Raw genomic sequence first — 14,299 nt, 5'->3', positions numbered from 1 at the left:
AGCCGAGGAATCAGCTCTTTTGGGGTAAGTTTCGATGAGAAAAGGTCATCGTAGAATTCTATATCATACATATTCCTCTCGTAAATGTACACGTAATATGTATACCTCTGTCTATATTCGTACCTGTAATTCCCAGTAGCTCGAGAGTAGATCGCAGTTACGAGTTGACTTTGTGCAGACATGTAACCAACGGTGTATATTCGTGGTAGATAATCGAACCGACATCGTCCCTCGTCATATACATTCCCTCCACATATATACATACAGCACGTAATATTCATCGACATCCGTCCGTTGTTCCGTAGGGATTTTGAGGTCTCTCGGCTCGTGTGTGGAGGAAGTATCGGCATTGACCTCGATATCAGGGTAAAGCCGAATGGTCGTCTCGGTAATTGGCAGCTGCGTTATTAAGTGTGGCAACGTTATTGCTCTTTTTTTTTTTTTCAGAAGTACAGACAAGTCAAGGCTCGCTTCGAAGCGGCTGACAGGGATCTAATGTGTAGAAATCTGGAACGATCGCTTCGAAACCATTGGCCTAAGCTTAAGCCTCGATTTACACGGTTAAATGATACCCTGCAAATTGAGGCTAGATTTTCTTTTTCGTTTTTATTAAAAATCCGGATTTTCAGGGTGAAATGGTAAATCGAGGTCAGATTTTAGTAAAAATGAATTGAACGTGTTATTTTGGAGTAAGTGAGAAAGTTGTGTTTGACGAATGTAAGGAGGTTTGGAAAATTTGTGAAACTGATGGTTCACGTCTTCTTCTTTCTCAATACGTAGAAATTGTATTTCTACAAAGTTCTTTCCATCTAAAAATTTCACGTGAATTTTACCGAAAGAAAAACCAGTGAAAAAAATTGAATAAAATTCGCAACGGAAATAATGTGAAAATTTGTCGCGTCTTTCCAATCTTGTTGAATAGAAGTGGTGCAATTCGAGGGTTAGGATTGCATCTCCACTCTTTTCTATCTTTCCCTCGATTTTTTTCCGCTCATTGAAATTATCGCGGTTCCCCCGAGTTGCCACGCAAAAGCAAATCGATAGGATGCATTAACTCAAGCCCGGGAGAAATGAAATTGTAATGGCGAGGCATTGCGTGCGACCTATTTCTCTCGACTTTTATTGAATGACCGTGTGTTGTATCGTTTTTTGTTGCCCGCCGCGGGAAATATATTTTCGATTACAGTTGGATGAAGATTTGAAAGGTATCTGGAGCGCAATGTGGCTCTCCCTGCGAAAACAAGCATTTCCCCCCCGATTTTGCCATCTGCAGAGAATAGAATTCCCCTAGCCGATTATTCGAACGTACCTCTCGGTACCTGTACACTCTTCGTCGAGATTACACGATCGCGGAAAATTGTCGCGATTATTTCCCCTCGTTTCGATGTAAATTTGTGGCGTAATCTGGATTCCTGAATATTACTTGAACTTCCAAGGTTTCCCGAGATTCGTAAATCATTTTCGACACACCTTGCAACCTAACCTAACCTAACCACACTCTTCTTCAACTCGAACAACTTTTCTCGAAGAGTTAACAGTCACGCGAAAAACGAACTCTCGGTTACTCAATCGTCAATTTTGTTTCTTTTCGAGTTGAACAAAAAAAATCTGATGACTCGAAAGGAGGAGACGAAGTTGGAGGTTAGTTACTAACGCGGCGATTTTAACGAAATCGAGGTTGCGCAACCAGGTTTCGAATATTTCGCTGTCGTGCAAACGCGACTCGTCAGGCAAGAGAGGCCTCTTTGATGCACGATGTGACATTAAATCTGAAATTCTACGAACGCGTCGTATTGTTCCCACGTAATTAAACCTCGAGAATTACACTTCTATCTGTTGGCGCGGTAATGGTGCTCGACGCGAACGAGTCACGTCATAAACAATTCCAGTTGTCGAATGTACAACAAACCGTGATCCGGACACGTTTCGCAATTTGTTATTGTACAACGGAGGACCCAGGCGACACGTTCTGTCGTAATTAATTAAATTCCACGGATGAATTCACCCTTGACGCGTACCGTATGAGCAATACGTGATCAACTGTGCATCTTCCGTGGTTCGGTCCGACGTGCATTTCGTTTCGAATTAAAATTAGGATCGATCGAAGTAAGAACCGTCTTCTCCTGTTCTGTGTTTTGTGGAACCGTGTCCTTGCTGTATTTGGACAGCTCCGATTCTCGTAAATTATCGTTTGTTTTTGGTCTCCGGGAGAGCAAGGAGAGAAATTGGGTGATCAGACAGACCGGCGCCCCAGTTTACGAATCGAAACACAGCCAGACAGACAGAGAGTCTCTTCTTCCCAATTGATCTTCGCCGCGGGACAATTAACGAATGAAATTAGGATTGATTCGCGAGCCATTAGCGAGGCGAATGACGGAGCAGGTTGTCGTGCGACGTTCACGTCGCGCTTCGATTTAAAAATATTTACTCGCGAATGGCAGACGCGTTTCCGCGTTGCACGGAAAGGAATAGAGGACTCGGGGAATATCGATCAACGTGGTATTTGTGTCACACGCTTGTGATAGTTGACAATGCTACGTGTCGGTTAAAATAATACCGGGGAATGAGGAGAAGATAATTGTCTTGGACTCTGTGAAATTATGTAAATCTCGTTAAGCAGAAATATTGTTTGCGTCGTGAAGAAAAGTGTGAGGTATTTTTCTTTGGGGAAACCTCGTCTTTCTTCGGTATCTCTGTGAATATACGAGATCTGCTCCTTGTAAATTCTTATTTGTGAATTTTTGTATCTTTTGTGCCAAAATTGGCAAAGGCGTTGAAATTACTCGTTCTCTGGAATCATTTTTCCAAGTATTTTCCGTTTTTCAAATGGTTGAATCGAGGAAGAAAATCTTTCTCCTCGTGTTTACGTTCTTCGTGTAAACATTGGAAAAAGTTTCGAAGTTACTAATTTCCTTGAATAATTTTTCCAAGTATTTTCCATTTTCCGAATTGTCCATCGAAGAAGAAAATCTCTGTCCTCGTCTTTACGTTCTTCGTGCAAAGATTGGAAAAAGTTTTCAAATTACTGGCTCTCTTGAATAATTTTTCCAAGTATTTTCCATTTTCCGAATTGTCCATCGAAGAAGAAAATCTCTTTCCCATGTTTACGTTCTTCGTGTAAACATTGGAAAAAGTTTCCAAGTTACTAATTTCCTCGAATAATATTTCCAAGTATTTTCCATTTTGAAAATTGTCATTAAAAGAAGAGAATCTTCGTCTTCAGGAAACACGATAATGCAACAATCTAAACAAAGACTTGTCCTTCGTTGATTTTCATTCATCTCCGCATCGCGCAGTTACATAAGTCGTACGCGATGACAAATTGTGTTAGCAGGACATTAAAGTATAAGAGTTCCTTATGACGCTGCGAGCTCGTACATCGTTTTGCTCTACTTTCGCTGAAAATTCGTTTTCGTGCCACTTGGCAAAACGCCGCGGATTCACCTGAATTGCACACGATCCTCCCGGTTTAGCTCAATTTCCGATTCGATAAAAACAACGAACCCATTTTTTCCCCTTTCTCGATATTTCTTCGTTTTTTTTTTTTCCTCCTCCTCTCGAACCAATATCATCGCGCGACTGCAACGAGATCGAAGCATTAGAAAATCTGAAACTCTACACCCGACCTGTATGAAATCGAGGTTTCCACGAGAGCGACGCGCGGCTCTTCTAGAATATCAATTCGTCCCTGTCGAACGTGTCGGTTATTAAAATGGCAGAAATGTCGACATGAATATGAAATTACTCGGTACGTTAACCTGATTATCAACGCATCGATTGTAACCTTAATTAAACCGCGTAACGAGACGCGACGTAAGATATCGCACGTCGTCGTCGTCGTCGCGTTTTCCTCGGAAACGAAACAACATCCAAAAAAATCAAGCCGACACGTAAATTCTACGAAGGTAGCAACCGAAAATCTCCACGACGCGCCTCTAATTAACGATCATCCTGTGAAAATATCTTCTCATTACACCGAGTCATCCCCTGTTGTATCTCATACATACATGAAACATTATTACAACTAATTAACGAGAATCGAGAGTGGCAACGGCACAGTGCCCTTTTGCAACCAGCATAAACTTCAATAGCCAGAGACCATGCATACGTTGCATAATTAGCGGAGTGCGCATGAACAGAGAGAGAGAGAGAGAGAGAGAGTGGCCAGGAAATAGTCGAAAACTAGAACAAAGACCCGAGAGAACCACTGACTCGTCCTGGATCGGAGGTGAAAAAACAGAGGAAAGGTAACGAAATTGTTGTTGGGATTGCAATTAATGCATGGTATGAATAGGTGATATCGTTCTTTCTGGTTCTACTCTATTGTTATACCTTCAAAATCCTCCTTATCTTGCCCTCTTTTTTTTCGTTCGAATAATTTCATACACTGGATTATTTGTACCCCTTAGAAAGAGGAAGAAAAAAATTCTCAATGTTTATTTTGTTTTTATCATCTGGATAGAAGTATACATATAGCTTTAGCGCAAAAACGTGTGCTCTGCATTCGGCGTAGACTTTTAAACAAGACATTTCTGCGTGTTAGTGTGTGTTCGAGCTTGAGCTGCAAAGTGTGTTCCAAATGGAGAAGCTGAGTTTTATATTAAAAAAAAAAGGGGGGAAAGACGTAAATCGATCTATCGACAGCTGTTTCGTCTTACATGCATCTCTCTATCTCTCGGTGTGGCGAGCACGAGCAAAGAGAAACGACCGACGAAAAAAATCCTCGTGTGTGCAGGCTCGGTTAATCGATCGGTAAAAAGGATACGAACGAGATATATCGAGTAACGCGAGGATATCGAGTGTTCCTTCGCGGCCGGTGGTGGTTAGCCTGGCTTCTAGCCGCGATCGATCCAATGGTTTCTGCCCGGATCCACCATTTTCTTTTCTTTGCCGTGAGTTACCCGCCTCTGTCGGTATACCATAAACTCCAATACTGTATACGAGCCGTTTCCACGCAGGAAGCAACTTTATCTCTCGCGTCCTGTTTCTCTACATTCACGTCGATTTTTTTCTCTTTTATAGCAATCTTTGCGTCGTTATGAATGTACAGTTTCGCTGAGTTTGCACCGTCGCTGCCACCGACGCAGCATATTCGGCTCGGTATGTACCGCTCGGCTTGCTACGGATTTTCCGGTGGCAGCGAACGTGTTAAGTGGGCAAATTGTGCGTTGGTATAGAATACGAGTGAAAAAATGAAGGAGAAAAGATTTTGTTTATTGAAAAGTGAATAATAGAAATGTGAAATCGTTGAAACTTTTTATCGAATTCCATTTGGAAATGTTGTCCTCCGTTTCTAAAGCAAGCTTGACATCCGTCAGATATTCAATTTAACACTCTACATATTTCATATCTATCTTTTATCACCTGACTGGATGCATTGTTCATTCTGTCTTCTTTCTCTCCTCGTGCTTCAACGGTGTGTCAACATTATGGCCCACGCGCATTTGCATTTCATATTTCTGTTAGAAATTTTTCAGAGAATTTTCTCTAACGTGTATTTTGTATTGGACTTTTTCTTCTTTTTTTTTTTCTATTCGTGGAATGTTTTGGCACAATTTGGCCGTTTAAGAGGGTACACCAACGTGAAGCTTTTAAAAAAGAAGTTTGGGAATTTTTTTTTATAGGTAACTGCTAAACGAAAAGTTTCAATTTTTTTTTGAGCGATGTAAATGTAGCATTTACCTTTCATCTGGAATTTTTGTAAAGTAAAAATATTACAAAATGGAAGAGTTATTGCGAGACAACTTGTGCTGGAACATCGATTGCTGGCCGCCGCTGTTGGCAAGGATTGGAACGTCTGAAATGAAATATTCTCTCTTATTTGTAAATGAAAATGTATTACCTGCAATGTAGCATACGATTTTTTCGATATCTCAATTATTCAATTTTTTAGAAAATTTAAAGTTGATTTCTTTTGATGAAAAGAGGTTTTTCTTCTTCAAACTGCCACCATTTTTATAACAATCACAATTTTTGGAAATTTTTCACGCTACATTGTAGATAATACACTTTTATTCACAAAATAAGAAGAATCTTTCATTTCAGACTTTCCAATTCTTACCAGCGATAGCGGCGAGCAATCGATGTTCCATCAGAAGAGTTCTCCCAATAACTCCTCCATTTTGTAACATTTCTACTTTCTAAAAATTGCAGAAACAAGCTGAAAGTTACATTTACACCTTCTGAAAAAGAGAAAAATTGAAACTTTCCATTCAGCAGTTACCTATGAAAAAAAATTCCCAAGCTTCGCCTATTTCCAACCCTGAGTTATCTTCTACGTTATCATTTAACGCGTAAATATACACAGTGATTAACAGGAAGCAACTAGACCGACTAATACGATTCAAACGAATTCCGCGCAGCGTGTGAGGCATTTAACCGTAATGAAAGATAATCATAAGTGATTTCGCCGGCGTACCATTTTAATGGATCCGTTATCTATCTGAGCCACTCCAGTCATCCAGCACGCGTCGTCGTTTATCTTGCTACGAAATTTAAATCGACTTTAAATTTCGTATTAACTTGAGAGTAGGGAGAAGCTACGACCGCGGCAGCTGCGATTAATTTGCAGGCGAGTTTAAAGCCCCGGCTTAAAGCTCGCTTTCTCCGCGAATGCCTCGAAAGTTCTGCCGTTTTTCTGCCCGCGAAGTCATTGAAGGCGCATAAGGCCGGTTAAATCCCCGCTTTTCAGGGGATATCGTGTCTATTCAGTGGTATTTTTTTTCTCCCCCTCCCCGTCATTTCTTTTTCTCTCCGTTATTTCCCACGAACACCTTCCACGCTGAACGCTGTATCTCCTATATTTTTCTTTTCCCATCATTTTCTCTCCCCTTTTTTTTTTTCTCTGGTACACGTTAATACGAAGTAATTCAAAGATTGAGAAGAAAAAAGAGAAGGTACGAGAGGTGTTCAATTTGCACGGTAACACTTTTACAGCCGTCTATCTGGTCTCGATTCCGGACCGAGAGGACTACGTTACAGTTTCAGGAATCCATTCTCGCTCGTATTCGAAAAATCGGTCGAGGAGACACGACAAAGCTCCCCTTTGGACGACCGTATTCCGAAAGGCGAACCGTCGTCGCGAATTTGCATAACCAATATTCCTGCATCTTCGCCCGTATCTTTGAATAACCAATCCCTCGGCGTTTCTTCGGCTGTTGAAACTTTTAAAACAATCGTGCGGGGGAATCGGAAAGATTGAATTGACGAGCGTTCCTCGAGATCCATCTGTGAAATGTAGAATCGAGGGTGTGTGTAGAAGCTTGCTTTCTTTTTTGCAAAGTCTAATATTGTCTCCGTGGTATTTATAATTGGCAAATGATAAATTTCTCGATATTTCATCGATGTTTCTGTTTTCTTCTTTTTCTCCATTTAAAAAGGCACGTTAAAGAGGGAAAGGTGGGTGCTTGTTAACAGCATGGTTGCCATAGTCGCCGTCTTCATCGGCAACTAGGGACAGGAATACGAACGAACTTGACTTGAACCGGAAATGATAGTGCGACGTGCTGGAGATACGGGAAACCACACGCAGACAGATTTGTTGTGCTTGGAAATTCAATGAAGCGGACTATACACTGTTCGAACCCACAACAAGTACCGTTTCTAACTTTGTACCGACAAATAGAAACCGAGGAATTAACAAGATCGTTATATCAACTGGAATAAGTTGGAAACAACAGATTCGAAGGCGCACCACTTATAAACAAAAGAACCAATTAGTTCGACGAATGAATTTTCGTGAAGGACTCTTCGTCTGCTTCGTAGGGAAGAAATAACCGAAGTCGAACGATGTGAAATATCGAACAGTAAAAGAAAGTAATTTCTTCTATTTTTAATAAGATGATAATGAAACGAAGTGAGACGGTATGAACGAACATTTCTTGGCTATTCTCGTAAAAGGAAATTAAACCGTACCAGGAGAATGAAGTTATCTTTATCCAGATTAGCAGCGTAAAAATTGCGGTAATAACACGTTCCAGCTAGTGTCGCGTTTGCTCGAGGAATAAAGTGAATTTTATCGGGGTGTAAAAGAAGCAGAGGATGGTCGTTAAAAACTGTATCAAGAGCATATTTCAAGTAATATCTTAGCGTTCATTGTACGCTTCGTTGTGCTCGTAAATTTTTCCCGGCAACGGCGCGGCGGTGTGTCTTGGAATTTCGCTTATTATAGTTGCAGCACAATTAGAAAACACTCAATTAAGATAAGATAAAGTACCGCGGGACCCTCGTTCAAAGTTTCTCTCCGCTCACGGCCAATGATCGATAGTAATAAATGGCTCGTTAAGCCCCTCGGCGGCTCGGTTTCTTCTTTATCCGGGAGTTTCCTTTGGCAATTATAGGACGCGTATCGAGCAACGCCGACCTTTATCGCATTACGAGACTTCTACAGTGAGAAAGAAAGTTTCAAAGTTTGTGCAAAAAACGTTTTTCTTTTGTGAAATGTTATGAAAAGATTTCGAAAAGTTACGGAGAAGAAGCGAATGTTAAAACGTACGTATAGAAATATAGGTCGGGAAATGTGTTAAAAATTATAGGTAGAGGGAGACGCATGTATTATAGATGGCAAGATTTCGCGAAAGTTTTCTGTTTGAATTCCGTTTTTTTACATTTTTCTTCGCGCTGTATCTTGAATACGCGCTTCAACACCTATTCACGCGGTAACGTTACCGTATACATTACCGGGGAAATACGATGACGATAGCAAGGTGAATAAAGTTAGGTTACTATCGTACGCAAGAAATGCTCTATCAGAGTCAACAAGAAAGTTATACCTATCCGGGGACTTTATCTATTTATCACCAAGGCAATTTAATGCGAGAAGGCGAAGAAAAGTTCATGCACGGGCGTTTCCTCTATATTTTAATTTTCGAGCAAATTAAAGACTTTGAAGAAACTAATTTTTCTCCACTCTTTTTTAAAAGTGTGTCTATATAGGGACTTTATCTATTTATCACCAAGGCAATTTAATGCGAGAAGGCGAAGAAAAGTTCATGCACGGGCGTTTCCTCTATATTAAGCAAATTCAAAAAAAAAACATACTCAATAATATTGTTGATTTTTCTACAGAGATTGTCGACCCTTGGTGAATTTTATTTCGTTTCATTTTACGTTACGTTACAGTGCAGTGCTGGAGGAAATTTCGGAAATTTCGAGTGAATCGCACTTCTGACGGCGTTGTTTTTAGAGCAGGTCCGTAATAGAGCTAGTCGAATAGAGAGTATTGATTTTCAAGTAAAGTCAACCTGACGCCATCCGACCGCGGCCATAAATCTCGAGTACAAATTTAATGAAATAGTTTCTAGAGAGAGAGAGAGAGGAATAGAGATTTTTTCAACGAATGCCAGGCCGCATTAAAAGAGAATTCCATTTAATATCTTCCTCGTATTTTTCGCAAGATCGCTGTGTTCCATTCAGGCGTCGTAATTGAAGGGAAATATGCAGAATGCCGTAGAATACACGTTTGAAATGATAGGAGAAAATTAATTTACCCCTGAATAATAACATCGCCTTTTATTCTATAATATTAACAGAATATTTCTTGGGCAAAATTGCCTTCTCGCTATTTATGCCCAACGATTGCGCCAAAATTATCCAAGAGAACCGTATGGAAATAAGGGGGAAAAGCGGGGAATATTATTGGAGAAGCAATTTACGCGAGGCTCGCTCTGCGAATGGCAAGAGTAGAAAACGGGAAAGAAATGCCCGACAAAAGGGCAGAAACATACCCGGGAATCCAACGAGGAAAGTAACTTCTTTACGAGGTCAGTGGATGGTATTTTCACTGATATTTCTGCAAAACTGGAGGGAAGAGAGCGTTCCTTTATCTCCCTCGAACTTGCAGAAGCGTCAGCGTATAGAGAACAGGTCAGCCTGAGTTCCTGACATTTCCCTCGGTAAACTAAATTGGGTCGCCTCGTAAATCCCGCGGAATACAGGTCAAAGAAGATTCTTCCGGCATTAGACGGGGGAAAGGGTGGCGGTGGCTGCATCGCTCGAGTACCGTCTGGACATTTAACAGGATCGAATTAATCGCCCCGAAAACTATTTGTTCGCGCTAACGATTTTCGCGGTGAATTAGGAGACGTTCTGTGTTCGGTTCACTGCTAGCGAAAGGATCACCGAGCGAACGTGTAATTGAGTTAATTTAGAGAAACAATTAACAGTTGCACGTTGGGTGTCGGGCTAAAGGGGACGTAGGAAATGGAACTTCCGTTCTTATCGCAGTTTCCAAAGTATTTCGTTCGTTTACCTTCGAATTTTATCGTAGGATTAAATTTAGAATGAAATTTAACTTTTTCGTTGCTCTCGAGTCTAGCTGTGAGAGTATAGAAATGTAAATGAGGCAAAGGAGATGTAGAAAATTGAAGTTTTGTTCTTTCTAGTTTAAAAAGTATTTTACTCTTTTATTTTTTAATTGTGTCGAATTTTATCAAAGGTCGGAATAAAATTTAACCTTTTCGGTTACTTTCTATGAATGAATATGTAGTTGCAGTGAAAACGACAGAATTATTATGCAGGGTGGACCGAGAGTCAGGTACTATTTTATTGAAAATGGTTTAATTTATATGTTTCTTGCAGATTCTTAAGATAAATACAGCGAAGCATGTAGCAATAGTTATCTCGCGAAATGAACCTTCAGTCTGTGTGCTGCCTCACGAAGAAACGTGCATGAATTTTCATTGATGACTTGACTCACAGCATTCTGCCATGCGAGGTCGTCAGTTTCTTATTTCATCATGTACAGAACCTGTTCGTTTAAATTTCTTCACTAGCCTACGTATCCTCTCATCTACTAAACATGCTTTCGTAAAATTCCTTTCAAAATTGCATTTCTCCCTTGAATTCGCCAGACAACTATCGCTACACTCTTCCCCGTATCCGTCTCAAAGATCGGTAAAAAAAAAAGAACCACATAAATTAAACCATTTTCGTTAAAACAGTACCTGACTTCTGGTCCACCCAGTACGTACCGTTAAAAAAGACTTCACTCGAAAGAACGAGCAGCAAAAATTAAATCTAGCGAAAGAACGAGAATGGAGAAAAAAATTCGGTCGAATTAAAAGGATACATCAGATCCGGTCGTTAGGACCACCGATGCGCCCCTCTGAAAACTGCAGAACTGTGTTCCACCGGGTGGCGGTAATAAAGGCGGCACTTAAACGGGCGTTAAACGGCCATTTCGCCGCTCGAGTGAAAATACACTTGTGAACATTAACCGGGGAGAGCTTTAACGAAGAAGAACGGTGTTTCCCCTTTAACGTGTCTACGGATGAATAGAAGTACAAGCGTCAAAGGGAAATTGCACGGACGAATCAGGAGATTGCCGTGGCTGAGAATGAAAGCACGTGGTGGTGCACTGTGAAGCCCGGATGACACACACGAGCCAGCAGCAGCCAACCACCTTCAGAAACAGACGAGATCCGGCGAGGGGGGGCAGTCTTGCCATGCTCGGCAGGGCGTGGTCCTCGGGATCGATACCATAAAAATCTGCTCACTGCACCAACACCTATTTCGACAAAGTGCGCAACTTTGCGTGCAAACGTTTATATTAAACGTCTCCGGCAACTTTTATGCAAATCTTCCCCCTACGACTTCCGCGACTCCGCATCCGATTACACCCCTTTTTGGCACGCACGGTGACGACATTGTGAGCGCAGTCAGTGTAATCGTTTGCTGTTCAACTGCGATTAGACTTGGAAAGTACAGGGTTGAGTCATGAATAACGTACGTTCGTTCGGTGAGTTTTTTTTTGGAGGGATTAATATTTGGTGTAGGAATTAATTCGGTGTCCTTTTTCGTGAAGCGTTAACCCTTGAATGCATGATTTCTTCAAATGGAACGTGCTGATAATTGCCAATTTTTATGTTTCGATATTGGGGGAAAATAATTTCGAAAATCCTGGAAAAGGGCGACGACATGTGTAGAACTTATAATTAAACTAGGAATTTTTATGTATTTATGAAAAATTTGAAGGCACAAATTACACAGAATGCACGTAATAAACAAAAATATGGAAATAAATCCAAAATAAATTATAAATAAACCCAAAATTTGCATAAAAATCCGCAGTCTGCTTATAGTAAACTATCTTATTGCAATCATTAAGAATAGCGAAGTGATAGAAATTTTGGGAATTTTATGACAGAAATTCATTCGAAACTTTTCTCTCAATATTCCTTTTTTTCTTACGGATCTTCGGTATCTACTTTATTTAAGGAGCCTCTCAAAATTCGCCCCAAGAAAAACACAATTCCCGTCTCTCCCAAATCCTTTGTATTTCTTCAGAAAGTTGTTCGAGATTGTTTAAAAAGAAACTATCGAAGATTGTAAAATTCATGTCGGAATAATCAGCTTTGTTGCTACGGCATTAATAAGTCCGGGGTGTATATTGATGAAATTGATCAAAGCTTAGGTGGACAAAGGGCATAAATTTGCAAGCCAAATCGGACGTTATATAGCCCTGCTTTTTGTCACGCAGAAAAGGCCTCCTACATTTTTGATACATTCGGGTTAATTATTCAATTAATTAAGCGCAAATGAATATTGCAAGACTGCACTCGTATAATCGTTACACTGTACACGAGCCAAATGAATATGAATTATCAAGCGTTCGAGCAATGTCGCCGATAATTTCTGTAAATTACATTGTAATCGGCTGTGGAGCCAATTAGAAAGCAATTACGCCGGAACATATTGATGCTACACTAAATAATTTCCTCGCTGATCACAAATCAACGGATAACGATGCTTTGATTCTTTTTCTCTACCTAGTGACCTGAATCAACGGTCGCGTAATGTAAATGAGGAACGGTAAACGATTTAATTAATTCGTCACATCGTAAAGTATCGTCTGGATACTTTATAAAGCAATAATAATTACTGTCCATCCACATTTTTTAAAAATATTTTAAATTTTCCTATATTCTAACCGAATGGAATACAGTATATTCTCCACAACCGAAACATCTTGTTCACAGTACAGTATATTCTACACAAGTGTCTGACCGCAAGGAAGCTAAACCCGACACTCGTAGAGGTAGGGACTACGTTTTCGAGCCTCGCGTCGCGTTTGTAGTTTGCCGAACGTACACAAGGACAGCGAATAAAAGATAAGCATGAAACGTCAGTCGAGGCAACCAAGCGATTTAAATATCAACTTTTTTAATTTTACGTTTTTTTATCCCGAAATTTTTCTTAACATATTGATGAGATTTTTCTGATGAAAATGACATAAAACACGACATAATTTGAACAACATTTACTTATTAACACGTTCACTGTCACGCCAGATTTACAGGTTGCTGTCAGGCGGCCAAAATTCTCGTATATATTCCGAAAACCGATTTTTAATTGCGAAACACTACTGAGGCGGTTTAATTTAGGGCAGCCAGCTCATATTTGAGCTGGCAATACACAATACAACTAACTACTAAACCAAATCACCAGAAAAAAACCATTTTTGTAACTCACTGTTCGCTGATTAAACAGCTCAGCTCTGCAACGAGGATTTGACTGCATTTTCTCCTTTCTTTCACTTAGATCGTCATCCTTCCATCCTTCCTTCCACCCAGATTGTCATCCTTCCTTCCTTCGTCTCAGATCATCATCCTTCCATCAATTATTTCAGTTCCAGTTGATTTTGCAAGACTCACAAACTCATAAAGTGTGAGTCACTGTGGAATGGACGACGCGAAAAGTACTTCGAAACGTGATTTATTTCAGTTTTATTCAGAAAGGGAGAAACCGCGAATTTATATTATTTTCAATATTATTATTGAACTAAACTTTCGTAGAACGCGAGTGAAAAATTGAAAGAATCAAAAGAAAAAATGCGAATTCGTATCTTTTTCGATTCTAGAATATAAGAAAATTTGAATAAAATACGCGACGAGAATTGGGGAAAATATTCAATAATAAACGAACTAGGGACGAAGCTATTGTTTCAATACGCGATGCACTGACTCTAGTATTTACTAAAATTCAAAAATTCTCGTATAAATTACGAAAATAGATTATTAATTACGGTAAACTACTGAGACGGTTTAATTTAGGGTGGGCATAGTGCACTCGTTTCAAATCAGCTCACAATATACAATAATAAATCAACTAACTACTTAACATGCAATTCATGCAAATTCCTTGGACGGTAAATTATTAGTAAACAAAATTCAATATCAGAGAAAATATATGAAAAATACTGAAAGAAAAATTTCAAATTAATTTCAATTGCTGAAGAAAAGTACATATGGATTGTTATACATATTGATTATGCCGTAACGAAAAAGCAACCTCTCAAAGT

At 39.8% G+C, this 14,299-nt stretch overlaps 1 protein-coding gene across 4 annotated transcripts in view; it reads left to right on the top strand.

Moving 5' to 3' along the window:
- Positions 1-14,299, top strand: part of LOC108575317 (protein NDRG3) — a 163,559-nt gene that overhangs the window by 118,231 nt on the left and 31,029 nt on the right. Inside the window, exon 1 of one of the 4 annotated variants that reach the window (XM_017938084.1) lies at positions 7-24. The exons of the other annotated variants lie outside the window; for them this stretch is intronic. The gene's annotated coding sequence lies outside the window, so the exon portion shown is untranslated. Of the gene's footprint in view, positions 1-6; positions 25-14,299 lie in introns of those variants that run through there. 4 annotated transcript variants of the gene reach the window in all.

Source organism: Habropoda laboriosa, unplaced genomic scaffold, assembly GCF_001263275.1.
Source record: "Habropoda laboriosa isolate 0110345459 unplaced genomic scaffold, ASM126327v1 scaffold244, whole genome shotgun sequence".
Classification (NCBI taxonomy): domain Eukaryota; kingdom Metazoa; phylum Arthropoda; class Insecta; order Hymenoptera; family Apidae; genus Habropoda; species Habropoda laboriosa.
Note: the sequence above shows the minus strand (reverse complement) of the source record. Positions and strands in the feature narration are given on the sequence as shown.